This window comes from Notolabrus celidotus, chromosome 22 (assembly GCF_009762535.1).
Source record: "Notolabrus celidotus isolate fNotCel1 chromosome 22, fNotCel1.pri, whole genome shotgun sequence".
NCBI classification, from domain to species: Eukaryota; Metazoa; Chordata; class Actinopteri; order Labriformes; family Labridae; genus Notolabrus; species Notolabrus celidotus.
In genome coordinates this window covers 22722611-22740353 of record NC_048293.1, presented here as the reverse complement: position 1 = coordinate 22740353, position 17743 = coordinate 22722611, and the positions used below count along the sequence as shown (strand labels likewise).

At 44.3% G+C, this 17743-nt stretch overlaps 1 long non-coding RNA gene across 1 annotated transcript in view; it reads right to left on the bottom strand.

The window, feature by feature from the left end:
- Nucleotides 1–7761: 7761 nt before the first annotated feature.
- The window catches only part of LOC117805839, a 30377-nt gene continuing 20395 nt past the window's right edge, over nt 7762–17743 (bottom strand). Inside the window, exon 3 of the long non-coding RNA XR_004629532.1 lies at nt 7762–8054. This is a non-coding gene — a long non-coding RNA (uncharacterized LOC117805839). The remainder of the gene's footprint in view (nt 8055–17743) is intronic.

Here is a 17743-nt window from a genome sequence, read left to right as displayed (position 1 = left end):
GTTGTCACACACTATGGGGTTGGTTGTCACACACTATTGAGTTGGTTGTCACACACTATGGAGTTGGTTGTCACACACTATGGGGTTAGTTGTCACACACTATGGGGTTGGTTGTCACACACTATGGAGTTGGTTGTCACACTATGGGGTTAGTTGTCACACTATGGGGTTGGTTGTCACACACTATGGGGTTGGTTGTCACACACTATGGGGTTGGTTGTCTAACACTATGGGGTTAGTTGTCACACACTATGGGGTTGGTTGTCACACACTATGGGGTTGGTTGTCACACACTATGGGGTTGGTTGTCACACACTATGGGGTTGGTTGTCACACACTATGGAGTTGGTTGTCACACACTATGGGGTTGGTTGTCACACACTATGGGGTTAGTTGTCACACACTATGGAGTTGGTTGTCACACACTATGGGGTTGGTTGTCACACACTATGGGGTTGGATGTCACACACTATGGGGTTGGTTGTCACACAATATGGGGTTAGTTGTCACACACTATGGGGTTGGTTGTCACACACTATGGGGTTGGTTGTCACACACTATGGGGTTGGTTGTCACAATGGTATTTTAATGGGAAAAATCTTTTTAAAAAGGCAAGAAGGCAGAACTAAATTTGAAAGTGTAATTGCACTGACAAGTGATAGGCCTACATAACTTAATGCATTTTAACATAAAATGAGTAAGGAACATGAACAGGAAACACATATTTAGGCCAGTCTATATAACAACATAAAGAACAAAACAAACAGGCTGAACAATAATGGCCGACTCAACTAGACTACATGCAGTCACTGTCTGAGTTACAGTGATGGCAAATGTAGGGTCTGCGCACTCCAACTCATTCCACCATGCATGATTTTGCCAACATAGGGGTTGGTTGTTACATGTGACAACCAACCCCAAAGAGAATGTGACGACCAACCCCAACTGGAATTTTTTGCTAGCATCAAGGCTAACAACCATCTAACAACTACTTAGCTAGCTAATAAAAATCTAAACTATAGCTTTCCCCTCACACTTTGTAAGGGTAACACTTGTTTTGTTATAAACCCATCGTTTAAAAGCCCAGAAGAAAAATACTGAGGAGCTGAATATTTACAATTTGACATGAAAAACACAAAAAGTCCTCTCACCTCAAGTTCATCTGTCTTACTCCAGAGAAGACTATGTAGGTGAGCTCTGATCCTAATTCTGGAAATGTCTATACCCCAATTTGAGAGACAGCGCCCTCTGGTGGCGAGATATAACAAGAGTGCCAACCAACCCTGTTCTCCCCTACTTTTATCCGGAGCAACCACCCTAAATAGTACACACTGTATAAATCATGGAGGTAATCTCAGTGACGTCAAGGTGTTGTTGTGTGTGACACAGACTTCTTATCGGATGCTGGAGCACAACGCATCAATCTCAACAGAGCAGATGGAGCGGGACAGGAAGTCAGGCACCAAAACAAAATGTTCATTTTCAGAATAAAACACTCTGTGTTATCACCAGATCGTATTTCACTTAACTACAACAACAAACCTTTACGATGAGCGGAGACAGGCCTGGAGTCAACAGGTCAGAGGTTTTCAGAGGACCAGAAAGACAACATGGATGAGGAGAGGAGGAGGAGGAGAATCCTTGATTCAGTGATTACTGCAGGAAAACCTCGGTCACATGACTCCAGCTGTCCGGTGGTCCTGCTCCGTGCTCCGGATGAGAGACCACAGTAACATTTTTAGGGGTTGGAGGCTGCCCTCAAGAGAAAGAGGGCAAAATATGCAGATTTGGTGGCAGAGTGCAGGGAAGGAGGATGGAGCGTAAAGCTCTACCCAGTGGAGGTGGGGGCTAGAGGCTTTGTGGGAGCTTCAACAACATGGCTACTCAAATACTTGGGGTGTCGGGGAGCTAGGCTGTACAAGGCAACCAGGGAGTTCTCAGAGGAGGCCGAAAAGGCAAGTTTCTGGCTATGGCTGAGAAGAAGGAACAAAATATGGGGAGCAAGCAGCTCCTGAAGAAGGTTAGCTGCAGGGAGTGTCAGGGAGACGCCCCTGTTCACTGCCCCGCCACCAGGAGATGTTCTGGGCTAAGGGGCGAAACATCAATGAGCGGTGGTCCCCAGCTGATGACCCTGCAGCTAACCAAAACAGGCACCGTTGGAGGTGCGACAGGCAGGAAGAACACCTACCTGTAAAACAAATTACCAAAGTGTCAACAGGTAGAGGGCGAATGTGACAGACTCATTTCAGTGGATGTAGCTGAGTAGAGTCATAGTGGCAGCAAGTGCAGATTTTGCAGAAGAGGATGCACTGCCACTGTTTCAGAATCATACTAGATGATACCTGGGTGGCCCGTTCTCATCTTCCAGCAGCTCCTTCTCTCTCACCTGAGCAGCACCAAATCCTGGACTCTCTCGAACACATGGGCTGAATGAAAGGTGAGATGATTTACTCGAATGAAAAACTTTGCACCATGTTCTTCTGTTGGCCTCGGCGCTGCTCTCTCACGCGGAGCTCAGTGTGGCGATGAGGAGAGGAAGAAAGCTTTATTCGGTTGTTTTGCATGAAAGCTTCGCGAGTAAACACAGCTGCGTGACTGCTGCTGACTTCATGAAAGATTTCATCTGGTTCAACATGACTCTGGTTTTGTGCACACATCCAAAATGTAATCATAGTGAACAACTGTCCTCTCTGTGCATTTTATTGAAGAACGACCCGTGCTGTTTCATCATGGCTGCGCTATACCTCCTTTAGAGAAGCACGCCCTGAAGCTCTACAGCAAAGTCTGCTCGTCGCTCAGTCAGAGGTGAGCTATGTCTCAGTCTGCAGAGGAAAACCTCACTCACTGCACAGAAATGAATCTGCTTTGTAAGGTAGTTTCAAATGTTTTATATACATCATAAATCTATGTGGTCATCTCTCCTAATGGCCGCCCAACTGTGCCGAACATCCTCACAGATTCCTGTTAATCCTGTGATTCACCGTCAGAGTAACCGGCTCTCTGTTTGAAGTCCGTGTCACGTGAGCTTCATCAGGTCTGCCTCTGTGGTCGCTGAAACCCTGAGAGGTTTATTTAGACCTCAGGTGGGGTAAACAGCCTGAGAGAGTCTGATACTGAAGCTCCAGAGGGAAACAGATGGTTCTGATGAGTGTGTCACAGATTAGGGAGGAAAATACAAACATCCAGCGCTATCTGCTTCACACCCTGAGAGCAAAAAATGACGACCCTGACTTCCACAGATATTTGTACCTGGTCACCAACAGACTGCATTAACAAAGGTTATTACCTGGCTTTCTTACTAATCTTCCGGCTGTGTAAGATGCTTGATTCTGATTGGTTAAGACCCCTTGATGATGGTTATTAACTTTCACCAACATAAGCAATGCCAAATGCAAACTGATCACAAGTCATGTGTAGACAATCCACGGAAAAAGCTCTGGCACATTTTGCTTCTGCTTGTTGACTTCCACCAGATCCATGTCTAGTCCGTCTCCGATCCGCTGCGCTCTGGCTCCGTGCTCTCTCGTCCGTCAACATTCACCGGTTGCACTTTCAGGACGCAACACGGAGCAGGACCACCGAACAGCTGGAGTCATGTGACCGAGGTTTTCCCACTGGTTCTCCCCCTCCTCTCCTCATCCATGTTGTCTTTCTGGTCCTCTGAAAACCTCTGACCTGTTGACTCCAGGCCTGGCTCCGCTCATCATGACGGTTTTGTTGTTGTAGTTAAGTGAAATACGATCTGGTAATAAAACAGAGTGTTTTATTCTGAAAATTAACCGGATGTTTTCATTTTGTTTTGGTGCCTGGCTTCCTGTCCTGCTCCATCTGCTCTGTTGAGATCGCAACAGAGTGACTATCAACCTATCAGAGCCAGTGCTGTGGCAGATCGGAGACGGATTAGGTGGAATTTGGCCATAAATGTTACCTGCCGGAGTTGGATCGTTGTACCTTTTAATTGCACAAAGTAGCAGAGGAAAGTTCTGTTGTTGCATATGATTTGGATTTTCCTGTTTTTAAATATATATTGTCAAACGTCATATCAGGACTGAAGCTGCAGAGGGCTCAAGCTCAACACAGCTGGACAAAAAATAAAGGAAAATCTTTTCCTCCTGTGATCTGATGAGTCAGGATCCCTGCTGCAGACGGTGTGGTCAGAATTTGGTTTAAACACCATGAAAGCAAGGAGCCATCCTTCCTTGTGTTAACGACTCAAGCTGCTGGGGGTGGTTGTGATCGTTGTGTGTGCCGATGATCGAAGGTGTGCATTGAGCAGAATAATGCTGACACCTTGAGTTTATGCTAAAGTTAGCTTCCTAGCTCTTTGGGTCTTTATGATGTTTATGATAATGAAGCCATGAGCAGAGACTGAAGTGTACATTCAACAACATACAGTGTTGTAAAACCCGCAGCGCTCATGTCCTGAGCGTCTGAAAGATGACTGCATTGTTTTTCCATCGTGCACAAACTACAACAAATTAGAGCAAGATGTCCAAAAAAACAATCCATAACAATGCAACACAGATGCAAATGAGTCATCGCTTAAGCAAACAAACAGGTGCTACACCATAAAATCCCCCCCTTGAATACAAACAGCAGCAGGACCACAAGCCGAGAGCTTCAGTGAAAACATGACCTCAGAGAGAAAAGCTTCACGTACTGTGTCATGTAACCACAGCGCTGCTATTATAAACACAAATACAGGGTTTCAGTGCACTAACCACATGTGTCCATCATCAGGAGAGGTATCGAGACCAGAGCAAATAAAGAGAGGAAGTGTCCATGATGTCACAGAAATGTTGTTTTACAACAGGATAAATGCGTCTTTGTTATTCTCTATGAAACAGCTCTGGCTCTGGAGAATTAATGACGGCTCCGACGAGGCTGACACATCCAAATGAATGAACAGCTTTTATAAAACTCTGCAGCTGGTAACCCTGAAGCCTAAACGTATGCTTTACAAGAGTTTAAATTCACGCATTGATGCTTACACATGTGCCACTGGAAAGGATGAAGCTCCCTCTGCAACGAACCGTCATACACGAGCGGTGAAATAAGTCATCAACAAGCCATGCAAAACAACTGAAATGTGGCCGTCATTAATGCTCAGGTATTCCCTACCGCTGTGTTAAAGGAGGGCTCGGGAGAGGAGGTATCATCAGGTGAGGGTTAGACCCATCATCAAAGACTGAATACAAGAAGTGTGAAGTCATGTGTTTTATAACTTCCCTCAGGAAGCCTTCAGTTCACCTCGGTTCATTTGGGACCAATAGGGACAGAATATGAACTTTTAGACTCCATCAAACTGGGCTTTCTGCAGAAGTAGCAACAAGGCGGTGACGCGTCAATCACAGGCGACCTTGCAGTTACCTGCGGGGTCCTGCAAGGCTCCGTTTTGGGCCCAGTCTTCTCGTCACTGTCATAGACTGTATATAAAATAGACGTCATGTCACTCGGCTTGAAGTGAGGCCGCCAAAAAAACTGCTCCCCCTAGTGGCTGGCTGCAGTATAGGTCAAAAACTCTGTCTCCCAATTCACTTGAATGGGGCTGTGGGCAAACTTTAAAAAATAAATACAAGTTGTACGAATGTTTCTCACATCCATATGCTGTGGTGATATGTGTTATTATTTGACTGTTTTGTGTCCAAGGCCTCTTTTTTCTGAAAAGTTTCTTTTTCGTTAGTTATTAGAGGTTAAAAAACAGGGTTTTACATCCGGGTTTACTTTGACTGACAGCTGCAGTAGAGAGACAGAGCCGCAGGCTCCCAGGCCAAGACGATTAATTCCTTAAACCAGTCATGATGTTTTTTTAGAGAAGCAAGGGAAATATATTAGAAATAGAAATAAGTGAGTGATTTCTCTTTCCTTGATTTAACTATCAGCATTTATTTCCAAAGATTTATATAAGTATCACAATAGAATCGTGATCATACAGGTTTTTAATGCTGCATGTGAGGGTAGCTCACTCTGGATACTTTCTGAGTTTGGTAGGGGAATCATCCCAGAGCAGAGTCAGGTGTGTGTGTGTGGCTGATTGGTCCTGATTGAGACCAGGTGTGTGTAGTTTATATATACCTGTGAGTGTCAGGGCTCTGTGCTGCCTCAATGTAGTGATGGTGAGATGAAGCCTCATGAGGCTTCGAACCACTTGAGCCAATTGGTTCGAGAAAGGGTTCATTACTCGAAGCTTCATGTGCACACGAAACCACCTGCTGGCCAGGTTTATCATTACATGCAGCTGGATCTTAACCACATAATGTGTGATGCATTGAATTTTTGTGTCTGTTATGGGAATGACTATGAATTACAAAAAATCTACGACCAAATAATTTCTGTACATAAATTATCATATATGTGCATGATAAAATATTTTTGAATGTATTCTGTGTGTGTACATTTTCCCAAAATGTTATTATCATATGATATGGCAGGTTGTGTAATTATATTTTTCTGTACCTTTAGGAAAATGGAATTGGCTTAAGCAGACAGAGGACAATGAAAGTGATTGTGGAACTAGGAAGAGGTCACTGAATATGCTTGTGTTATTAGGAGTTAGGAGTTATTAAATCAAAATGTTGCCACACAGGGGAAATCCTCCTCTTTCTTTCTTTTTTAAGTTATATTTTTTGGGCTTTGACTCATTTTATTTATAGAGGAGAGGACAGTGTAGAAACTGGGAGAGAGTGGGGGAAAAATGCGATTAAAAAGCTGCAGGCTGGGCTAGAACCCAGGCCAATGATATCATAGGCGTGCAACTTAACCATTAGGCCAAGACCGCACCAGAGTTGCAACAGGTCCGCACCAAACTCCCCTCTTTCTCGCTGGCTCCGTCTTACCTGTCCTCCTCTCACTCCTAAATCTTCAAACCATCTCTCTCTCTCTCTCTCTCTAAACTCTCCAAACTATATAAACGCTGTCCAAACTCTAGTGTCCAAACTATCAAAACTCTATCCGAAGTCTGAACTGACCGCAACTCTCCATCAAACACCCACATTTTGAACAGAGCCTGAGGGGTTTATATTGCTGTCAAACCTCGCAGCAAAATCTGAACCACTTGCCGAAGCAGTCACGTGGTACAGCCGGGCAGCGAGGCTTCGGACGTCATCATTTTCGGCTCCTCCCCTCAATGAAGCAAGCCTCGATACACGCTTCACGGAAAAGCCCCCTCCATTACTCGACACACGCTTCGAAGCCTCGGCACATCTCGTAACATCACTACCTCAATGTCTCACCTTGAGAGACAGTGAGAGGTTTCCTTTGTGTGTATGAGAACGATCAAAGTGTGTCTATAATAAAGGAGTTGATTTTTACTGGGCTTATTTTACTCCTGTTGTGCGTCTGAGGGTCTCTCTGAGAGTTCGCTCTCTGGTCAGCTGCTCGCCAGCAGTGTTTCAATGTGCCTTGCCCGAGTTTTGTTTTGGCTGTTTCTTTCTTTTCTTTTTTAAAATCCTTTATTGGGATCCACATCAGCGTCCACAGTGTGGTTGCTAGTCTTAGTCGTACTAGTTGTGCAGCACCTCGACCAGCGTGTGCTTTATCATTATATTTTACTTGACTTGACAAATGCATTACTCTCATTTATTAACAATTTGACACCAAAGTTAACCCAAATTTACAAAATAAACATCATGCTTGATTAAAGAAGATTTTCAACTACAGATTGAGACCATGAATTATTACAAAAATGTTTCTATTATTTCTTTTCCCGCTGGTTTGAATTAATTAGACTTCTTTTTTGCAACCACTGGAGTCTCCCTCTGCTGGCCATTAGAAAGAATACAGGTTTTAGTCACTTTCATGGTGCCTTCTCTTTTGAGACAAGAAACTGTGTCCACGTCTTTGATACGCTGGGGTTCAACACCAACACGTCGTCATGCAGCCTTTAAATTGTAGCATTGCTGAGAAACTCTTCCTGTTGCACAGAATCGAAAAACTGTTCAGAGGTTAAAAAACACTGGGGGTCACCCACTAACCCCCACCGGGCTTTGGGGTTAGTGGGTTTGGCCTACAGATCAACCTGGATGCATGGAAGGGCGATGACAATCCCGTCAGCTCTGTTCAAACACAAATAAAAGACAGTCAGTGATTCAGAGTCTGGAACCGGACTAAAGCCATCCGTCATGGTCCTGAAACCATATTCAGAAATGTTCAGACTCGACACTTTGTGGCAGTGGCCTTGATTAGAGTTATATTTAGCATGTTTTAGCTCAGGGCTTCACATCTGGATACAGTCGCTCTCTGCTGCCTGCTTTCCATCGGAGGGTAAAGCTGCTGAAGACGACTGGAACAGAGGAATAAAGGAAGGGGGCAGTATGTATAGTTTAATAGTCTTTATGTCGAGCGCACCTTTTTATACCACTTGTACATGTAGTTAATACACAAGTCCCCCCACTGTGTTTGCTACCCCGTAAAGCATTCCTCCCTCTCCCTGACATTACCACCACAGGACTTGAAAACAGATGCAGTCGTAAAGGCCTTTATGAGGGAGGCTTGCTTTAATGTGAAGGTTGCACCTGCTAGCTGCTAGCCTAATATGATCCCTCCTCTGCTTTGTGGGAGAGGGCTCCTGGTGTTTTAACACCTTCTGGGAGTCCCAGGTGCACACTCCAGCGCTGGTGCCAAATTTTCTTCCCTATGCTTTTTTTTCCAGACAAGACAAGAGAGGATTGTCTCGTAACAAGAGAGAAAGTGTTAGAGGAGAAAACAGAGAGAAAGAAGCTGTTTTATAGCTGTGTTTTTCTCATTTAATGCCAGTTACTCAAACACAATACTGTGGCAGCTAAAGTAAAGCCTGTTTTGGTAACTTTTTACAGAAAGATTCATCTCCTCTATCGACTGCAATGCAACAAAACAAGAATCAGAGGCTGCAATCTTCATCAAACTCAATAAAACAAGCAGAAGTTTCTGTGTGATTGTCGGGCTGGTGGAAAAACAGAGTCACAGAAACTTAAAGTGTGTAAGTGTGCAAACCTCTCTCCTAATCTAAAAAATTGCAGTGTGAGATCGGTCATCCAGGACAAAACTGTCTCAGGTAAGTATTGGCTTGGTGTTGAAGAGATAAAATCCACTTCAATCTTTTGTTTCTTTTTCAAACAATTTCATGCCAGTTAAAAACACAAGTCTCTGTAAAAGACCTGATCATTTGAGGGAAATCAGCTCTGTGATTTCTAATTGTAACCCTAACCCTAACCCTAATCGTAACCCTAATCGTAACCCTAACCGTAACCCTAACCCTAATCGTAACCCTAACCCTAATCGTAACCCTAACCCTAACCCTAATCGTAAGCCTAACCCTAATCGTAACCCTAACCGTAACCCTAACCCTAATCGTAACCCTAATCCTAATCGTAACCCTAACCCTAATCGTAACCCTAACCCTAACCCTAACCCTAATCGTAACCCTAACCCTAACCCTAATCGTAACCCTAACCCTAATCGTAACCCTAACCCTAATCGTAACCCTAACCCTAACCCTAATCGTAACCCTAACGCTAATCTTAACCCTAATCGTAACCCTTACCCTAATCGTAACCCTAACCATAACCCTAACCCTAATCGTAACTCTAACCCTAATCGTAACCCTAATCGTAACCCTAACCCTAACCCTAATCGTAACCCTAACCCTAATCGTAACCCTAACCCTAATCGTAACCCTAATCGTAACCCTAACCCTAATCGTAACCCTAACCCTAACCCTAATCGTAACCCTAACCCTAACCCTAATCGTAACCCTAACCCTAACCCTAATCGTTACCCTAACCCTAATCGTAACCCTAACCCTAACCCTAACCCTAATCGTAACCCTAACCCTAACCCTAATCGTAACCCTAACCCTAATCGTAACCCTAACCCTAATCTTAACCCTAACCCTAATCGTAACCCTAACCCTAACCCTAACCCTAATCGTAACGCTAACCCTAACTGTAACCCTAACCCTAATCGTAACCCTAACCCTAATCGTAACCCTTACCCTAATCGTAACCCTAACCATAACCCTAACCCTAATCGTAACCCTAACCCTAATCCTAACCCTAACCCTAATCGTAACCCTAACCCTAATCGTAACCCTAATCGTAACCCTAACCCTAATCGTAACCCTAACCCTAACCCTAATCGTAACCCTAATCGTAACCCTAACCCTAACCCTAATCGTAACCCTAACCCTAACCCTAATCGTAACCCTAACCCTAACCCTAATCGTAACCCTAACCCTAACCCTAACCCTAATCGTAACCCTAACCCTAACCCTAATCGTAACCCTAACCCTAACCCTAATCGTAACCCTAACCCTAATCTTAACCCTAACACTAATCGTAACGCTTACCCTAATTGTAACCCTAATCGTAACCCTAACCCTAACCCTAATCGTAACCCTAACCCTAACCCTAACCCTAATCGTAACCCTAACCCTAACCCTAATCGTAACCCTAACCCTAACTCTAATCGTAACCCTAACCCTAACCCTAATCGTAACCCTAACCCTAACCCTAACCCTAATCGTAACCCTAACCCTAACCCTAATCGTAACGCTAACCCTAATTGTAACCCTAACCCTAATCGTAACTCTAACCCTAACCCTAATCGTAACCCTAACCCTAATCGTAACTCTAACCCTAACCCTAATCGTAACCCTAACCCTAATCGTAACCCTAACCCTAACCCTAATCGTAACCCTAACCCTAACCCTAATCGTAACCCTAACCCTAATCGTAACCCTAACCCTAACCCTAATCGTAACCCTAACCCTAACCCTAATCGTAACCCTAACCCTAATCTTAACCCTAACCCTAACCCTAATCGTAACCCTAACCCTAACCCTAATCGTAACGCTAACCCTAATTGTAACCCTAACCCTAATCGTAACCCTAACCCTAATCGTAACGCTAACCCTAACCCTAATCATAACCCTAACCCTAACCCTAATCGTAACCCTAACCCTAACCCTAACCCTAATCGTAACCCTAACCCTAACCCTAATCGTAACCCTAACCCTAACCCTAACCCTAATCGTAACCCTAACCCTAATCGTAACCCTAACCCTAATCGGAACCCTAACCCTAACCCTAACCCTAACCCTAACCCTAATCGTAACCCTAACCCTAATCGTAACCCTAACCCTAATCGGAACCCTAACCCTAATCGGAACCCTAACCCTAACCCTAACCCTAACCCTAATCGTAACCCTAACCCTAATCGTAACCCTAACCCTAATCGGAACCCTAACCCTAACCCTAACCCTAACCCTAACCCTAATCGTAACCCTAACCCTAACCCTAATCGTAACCCTAACCCTAACCCTAACCCTAACCCTAAACCCTAACCCTTACCCTAACCCTAACCCTAATCGTAACCCTAACCCTAATCGTAACCCTAACCCTAACCCTAATCGTAACCCTAATCGTAACCCTAACCCTAACCCTAATCGTAACCCTAACCCTAACCCTAATCGTAACCCTAACCCTAATCATAACCCTAAGCCTAACCCTAATTGTAACCCTAACCCTAACCCTAATCGTAACCCTAACCCTAATCGTAACCCTAACCCTAATCGTAACCCTAACCATAATCGTAACCCTAACCCTAATCGTAACCCTAATCATAATCTTAACCCTAACACTAACCCTAATCGTAACCCTAACCCTTACCCTAACCCTAACCCTAATCGTAACCCTAACCCTAATCGTAACCCTAACCCTAACCCTAATCGTAACCCTAATCGTAACCCTAACCCTAACCCTAATCGTAACCCTAATCGTAACCCTAACCCTAACCCTAACCCTAATCGTAACCCTAACCCTAACCCTAATCATAACCCTAACCCTAACCCCAATTGTAACCCTAACTCTAACCCTAATCGTAACCCTAACCCTAACCCTAATCATAACCCTAACCCTAACCCCAATTGTAACCCTAACCCTAACCCTAATCGTAACCCTAACCCTAATCGTAACCCTAACCATAATCGTAACCCTAACCCTAACCCTAACCCTAACCCTAATCGTAAGCCTAACCCTAATCGTAACCCTAACCGTAACCCTAACCCTAATCGTAACCCTAATCCTAATCGTAACCCTAACCCTAATCGTAACCCTAACCCTAATCGTAACCCTAACCCTAATCGTAACCCTAATCGTAACCCTAACCCTAATCGTAACCCTAACCCTAACCCTAATCGTAACCCTAACCCTAACCCTAATCGTAACCCTAACCCTAACCCTAATCGTAACCCTAACCCTAACCCTAATCGTAACCCTAACCCTTACCCTAATCGTAACCCTAACCATAACCCTAACCCTAATCGTAACTCTAACCCTAATCGTAACCCTAATCGTAACCCTAACCCTAACCCTAATCGTAACCCTAACCCTAACCCTAACCCTAACCCTAATCGTAACCCTAACCCTAACCCTAATCGTAACCCTAACCCTAACCCTAATCGTAACCCTAACCCTAACCCTAATCGTTACCCTAACCCTAATCGTAACCCTAACCCTAACCCTAACCCTAATCGTAACCCTAACCCTAACCCTAATCGTAACCCTAACCCTAATCGTAACCCTAACCCTAATCTTAACCCTAACCCTAATCGTAACCCTAACCCTAACCCTAACCCTAATCGTAACGCTAACCCTAACTGTAACCCTAACCCTAATCGTAACCCTAACCCTAATCGTAACCCTTACCCTAATCGTAACCCTAACCATAACCCTAACCCTAATCGTAACCCTAACCCTAATCCTAACCCTAACCCTAATCGTAACCCTAACCCTAATCGTAACCCTAATCGTAACCCTAACCCTAATCGTAACCCTAACCCTAACCCTAATCGTAACCCTAATCGTAACCCTAACCCTAACCCTAATCGTAACCCTAACCCTAACCCTAATCGTAACCCTAACCCTAACCCTAATCGTAACCCTAACCCTAACCCTAACCCTAATCGTAACCCTAACCCTAACCCTAATCGTAACCCTAACCCTAACCCTAATCGTAACCCTAACCCTAATCTTAACCCTAACACTAATCGTAACGCTTACCCTAATTGTAACCCTAATCGTAACCCTAACCCTAACCCTAATCGTAACCCTAACCCTAACCCTAACCCTAATCGTAACCCTAACCCTAACCCTAATCGTAACCCTAACCCTAACTCTAATCGTAACCCTAACCCTAACCCTAATCGTAACCCTAACCCTAACCCTAACCCTAATCGTAACCCTAACCCTAACCCTAATCGTAACGCTAACCCTAATTGTAACCCTAACCCTAATCGTAACTCTAACCCTAACCCTAATCGTAACCCTAACCCTAATCGTAACTCTAACCCTAACCCTAATCGTAACCCTAACCCTAATCGTAACCCTAACCCTAACCCTAATCGTAACCCTAACCCTAACCCTAATCGTAACCCTAACCCTAATCGTAACCCTAACCCTAACCCTAATCGTAACCCTAACCCTAACCCTAATCGTAACCCTAACCCTAATCTTAACCCTAACCCTAACCCTAATCGTAACCCTAACCCTAACCCTAATCGTAACGCTAACCCTAATTGTAACCCTAACCCTAATCGTAACCCTAACCCTAATCGTAACGCTAACCCTAACCCTAATCATAACCCTAACCCTAACCCTAATCGTAACCCTAACCCTAACCCTAACCCTAATCGTAACCCTAACCCTAACCCTAATCGTAACCCTAACCCTAACCCTAACCCTAATCGTAACCCTAACCCTAATCGTAACCCTAACCCTAATCGGAACCCTAACCCTAACCCTAACCCTAACCCTAACCCTAATCGTAACCCTAACCCTAATCGTAACCCTAACCCTAATCGGAACCCTAACCCTAATCGGAACCCTAACCCTAACCCTAACCCTAACCCTAATCGTAACCCTAACCCTAATCGTAACCCTAACCCTAATCGGAACCCTAACCCTAACCCTAACCCTAACCCTAACCCTAATCGTAACCCTAACCCTAACCCTAATCGTAACCCTAACCCTAACCCTAACCCTAACCCTAAACCCTAACCCTTACCCTAACCCTAACCCTAATCGTAACCCTAACCCTAATCGTAACCCTAACCCTAACCCTAATCGTAACCCTAATCGTAACCCTAACCCTAACCCTAATCGTAACCCTAACCCTAACCCTAATCGTAACCCTAACCCTAATCATAACCCTAAGCCTAACCCTAATTGTAACCCTAACCCTAACCCTAATCGTAACCCTAACCCTAATCGTAACCCTAACCCTAATCGTAACCCTAACCATAATCGTAACCCTAACCCTAATCGTAACCCTAATCATAATCTTAACCCTAACACTAACCCTAATCGTAACCCTAACCCTTACCCTAACCCTAACCCTAATCGTAACCCTAACCCTAATCGTAACCCTAACCCTAACCCTAATCGTAACCCTAATCGTAACCCTAACCCTAACCCTAATCGTAACCCTAATCGTAACCCTAACCCTAACCCTAACCCTAATCGTAACCCTAACCCTAACCCTAATCATAACCCTAACCCTAACCCCAATTGTAACCCTAACTCTAACCCTAATCGTAACCCTAACCCTAACCCTAATCATAACCCTAACCCTAACCCCAATTGTAACCCTAACCCTAACCCTAATCGTAACCCTAACCCTAATCGTAACCCTAACCATAATCGTAACCCTAACCCTAACCCTAACCCTAATCCTAATCGTAACCCTAACGCTAATCTTAACCCTAATCGTAACCCTAACCCTAACCGTAACCCTAACCCTAACCCTAATCGTAACCCTAACCCTAACCCTAACCCTAATCGTAACCCTAACCCTAACCTTAATCCTTACCCTAACCCTAACCCTAATCGTAACCCTAACCCTAATCATAATCCTAACGCTAACCCTAACCCTAATCGTAACCCTAACCCTAATCGTAACCCTAACCCTAACCCTAATCGTAACCCTAACCCTAATCGTAACCCTAACCCTAATCGTAACCCTAACGCTAACCCTAACCCTAACCCTAATCGTAACCCTAACGCTAATCTTAACCCTAACCCTAATCGTAACCCTAACGCTAATCTTAACCCTAATCGTAACCCTTACCCTAACCCTAACCCTAATCGTAACCCTAACCCTAATCGTAACCCTAACCCTAACCCTAACCCTAACCCTAACCCTAATCATAACCCTAACCCTAACCCTAATTGTAACCCTAACCCTAACCCTAATCGTAACCCTAACCCTAATCGTAACCCTAACCCTAATCGTAACCCTAACGCTAACCCTAACCCTAACCCTAATCGTAACCCTAACGCTAATCTTAACCCTAACCCTAATCGTAACCCTAACGCTAACCCTAACCCTAACCCTAATCGTAACCCTAACGCTAATCTTAACCCTAACCCTAATCGTAACCCTAACCCTAACCCTAATCGTAACCCTAATCGTAACCCTAACCCTAACCCTAATCGTAACCCTAACCCTAACCCTAATCGTAACCCTAACCCTAACCCTAATCGTAACCCTAACCCTAACCCTAATCATAACCCTAACCCTAACCCTAATTGTAACCCTAACCCTAACCCTAATCGTAACCCTAACCCTAATCGTAACCCTAACCCTAACCCTAATCGTAACCCTAACCATAATCGTAACCCTAACCCTAACCCTAATCCTAATCGTAACCCTAACACTAATCTTAACCCTAATCGTAACCCTAACCGTAACCCTAACCCTAATCGTAACCCTTACCCTAACCCTAACCCTAATCGTAACCCTAACCCTAACCCTAACCCTAATCATAACCCTAACCCTAACCCTAATCGTAACCCTAACCCTAACCCTAATCGTAACCCTAACCCTAACCCTAATCTTAACCCTAACCCTAATCGTAACCCTAACCCTAATCGTAACCCTAACCCTAACCCTAATCGTAACCCTAACCCTAATTGTAACCCTAACCCTAATCGTAATCCTTACCCTTACCCTAACCCTAATCGTAACCCTAACCCTAATTGTAACCCTAACGCTAACCCTAACCCTAATCGTAACCCTAACCCTAATTGTAACCCTAACGCTAACCCTAACCCTAATCATAACCCTAACCCTAATCGTAACCCTAACCCTAATTGTAACCCTAACGCTAACCCTAACCCTAATCGTAACCCTAACCCTAATCGTAACCCTAACCCTAATTGTAACCCTAACGCTAACCCTAACCCTAATCGTAACCCTAACCCTAATTGTAACCCTAACGCTAACCCTAACCCTAATCATAACCCTAACCCTAACCCTAATCGTAACCCTAACCCTAACCCTAATCGTAACCCTAACCCTAATCTTAACCCTAACCCTAATCGTAACCCTAACCCTAATCGTAACCCTAACCCTAACCCTAATCGTAACCCTAACCCTAATCGTAACCCTAACCCTAATCGTAATCCTTACCCTTACCCTAACCCTAATCGTAACCCTAACCCTAACCCTAATCGTAACCCTAACCCTAACCCTAATCGTAACCCTAACCCTAATCGTAACCCTAACCCTAATTGTAACCCTAACGCTAACCCTAACCCTAATCGTAACCCTAACCCTAATCGTAACCCTAACCCTAATCGTAACCCTAACGCTAACCCTAACCCTAACCCTAATCGTAACCCTAACCCTAACCCTAATCATAACCCTAATCCTAACCCTAATTGTAACCCTAACCCTAACCCTAATCGTAACCCTAACCCTAATCGTAACCCTAACCCTAACCCTAATCGTAACCCTAACCATAATCGTAACCCTAACCCTAACCCTAACCCTAATCGTAACCCTAACGCTAATCTTAACCCTAATCGTAACCCTAACCATAATCGTAACCCTAACCCTAACCCTAATCCTAATCGTAACCCTAACGCTAATCTTAACCCTAATCGTAACCCTAACCCTAACCGTAACCCTAACCCTAATCGTAACCCTAACCCTAACCCTAATCTTAACCCTAACCCTAACCCTAATCGTAACCCTAACCCTAACCCTAACCCTAATCTTAACCCTAACCCTAATCGTAACCCTAACCCTAATCGTAACCCTAACCCTAACCCTAATCGTAACCCTAACCCTAATCGTAACCCTAACCCTAATCGTAATCCTTACCCTAACCCTAACCCTAATCGTAACCCTAACCCTAACCCTAATCGTAACCCTAACCCTAACCCTAACCCTAATCGTAACCCTAACCCTAACCCTAATCGTAACCCTAACCCTAACCCTAACCCTAATCTTAACCCTAACCCTAATCGTAACCCTAACCCTAATCGTAACCCTAACCCTAACCCTAATCGTAATCCTTACCCTAACCCTAACCCTAATCGTAACCCTAACCCTAATCGTAACCCTAACCCTAATCGTAACCCTAACCCTAACCCTAATTGTAACCCTAACCCTAATCGTAACCCTAACCCTAATCGTAACCCTAACCCTAATCGTAACCCTAACGCTAACCCTAATCGTAACCCTAACCCTAATCGTAACCCTAACCCTAATCGTAACCCTAACGCTAACCCTAACCCAAATCGTAACCCTAACCCTAATCGTAACCCTAACCCTAATCGTAACCCTAACCCTAATCGTAACCCTAACCCTAACCCTAATCGTAAACCTAACCATAATCGTAACCCTAACCCTAACCCTAACCCTAATCCTAATCATAACCCTAACCCTAATCGTAACCCTAACCCTAACCCTAATCGTAACC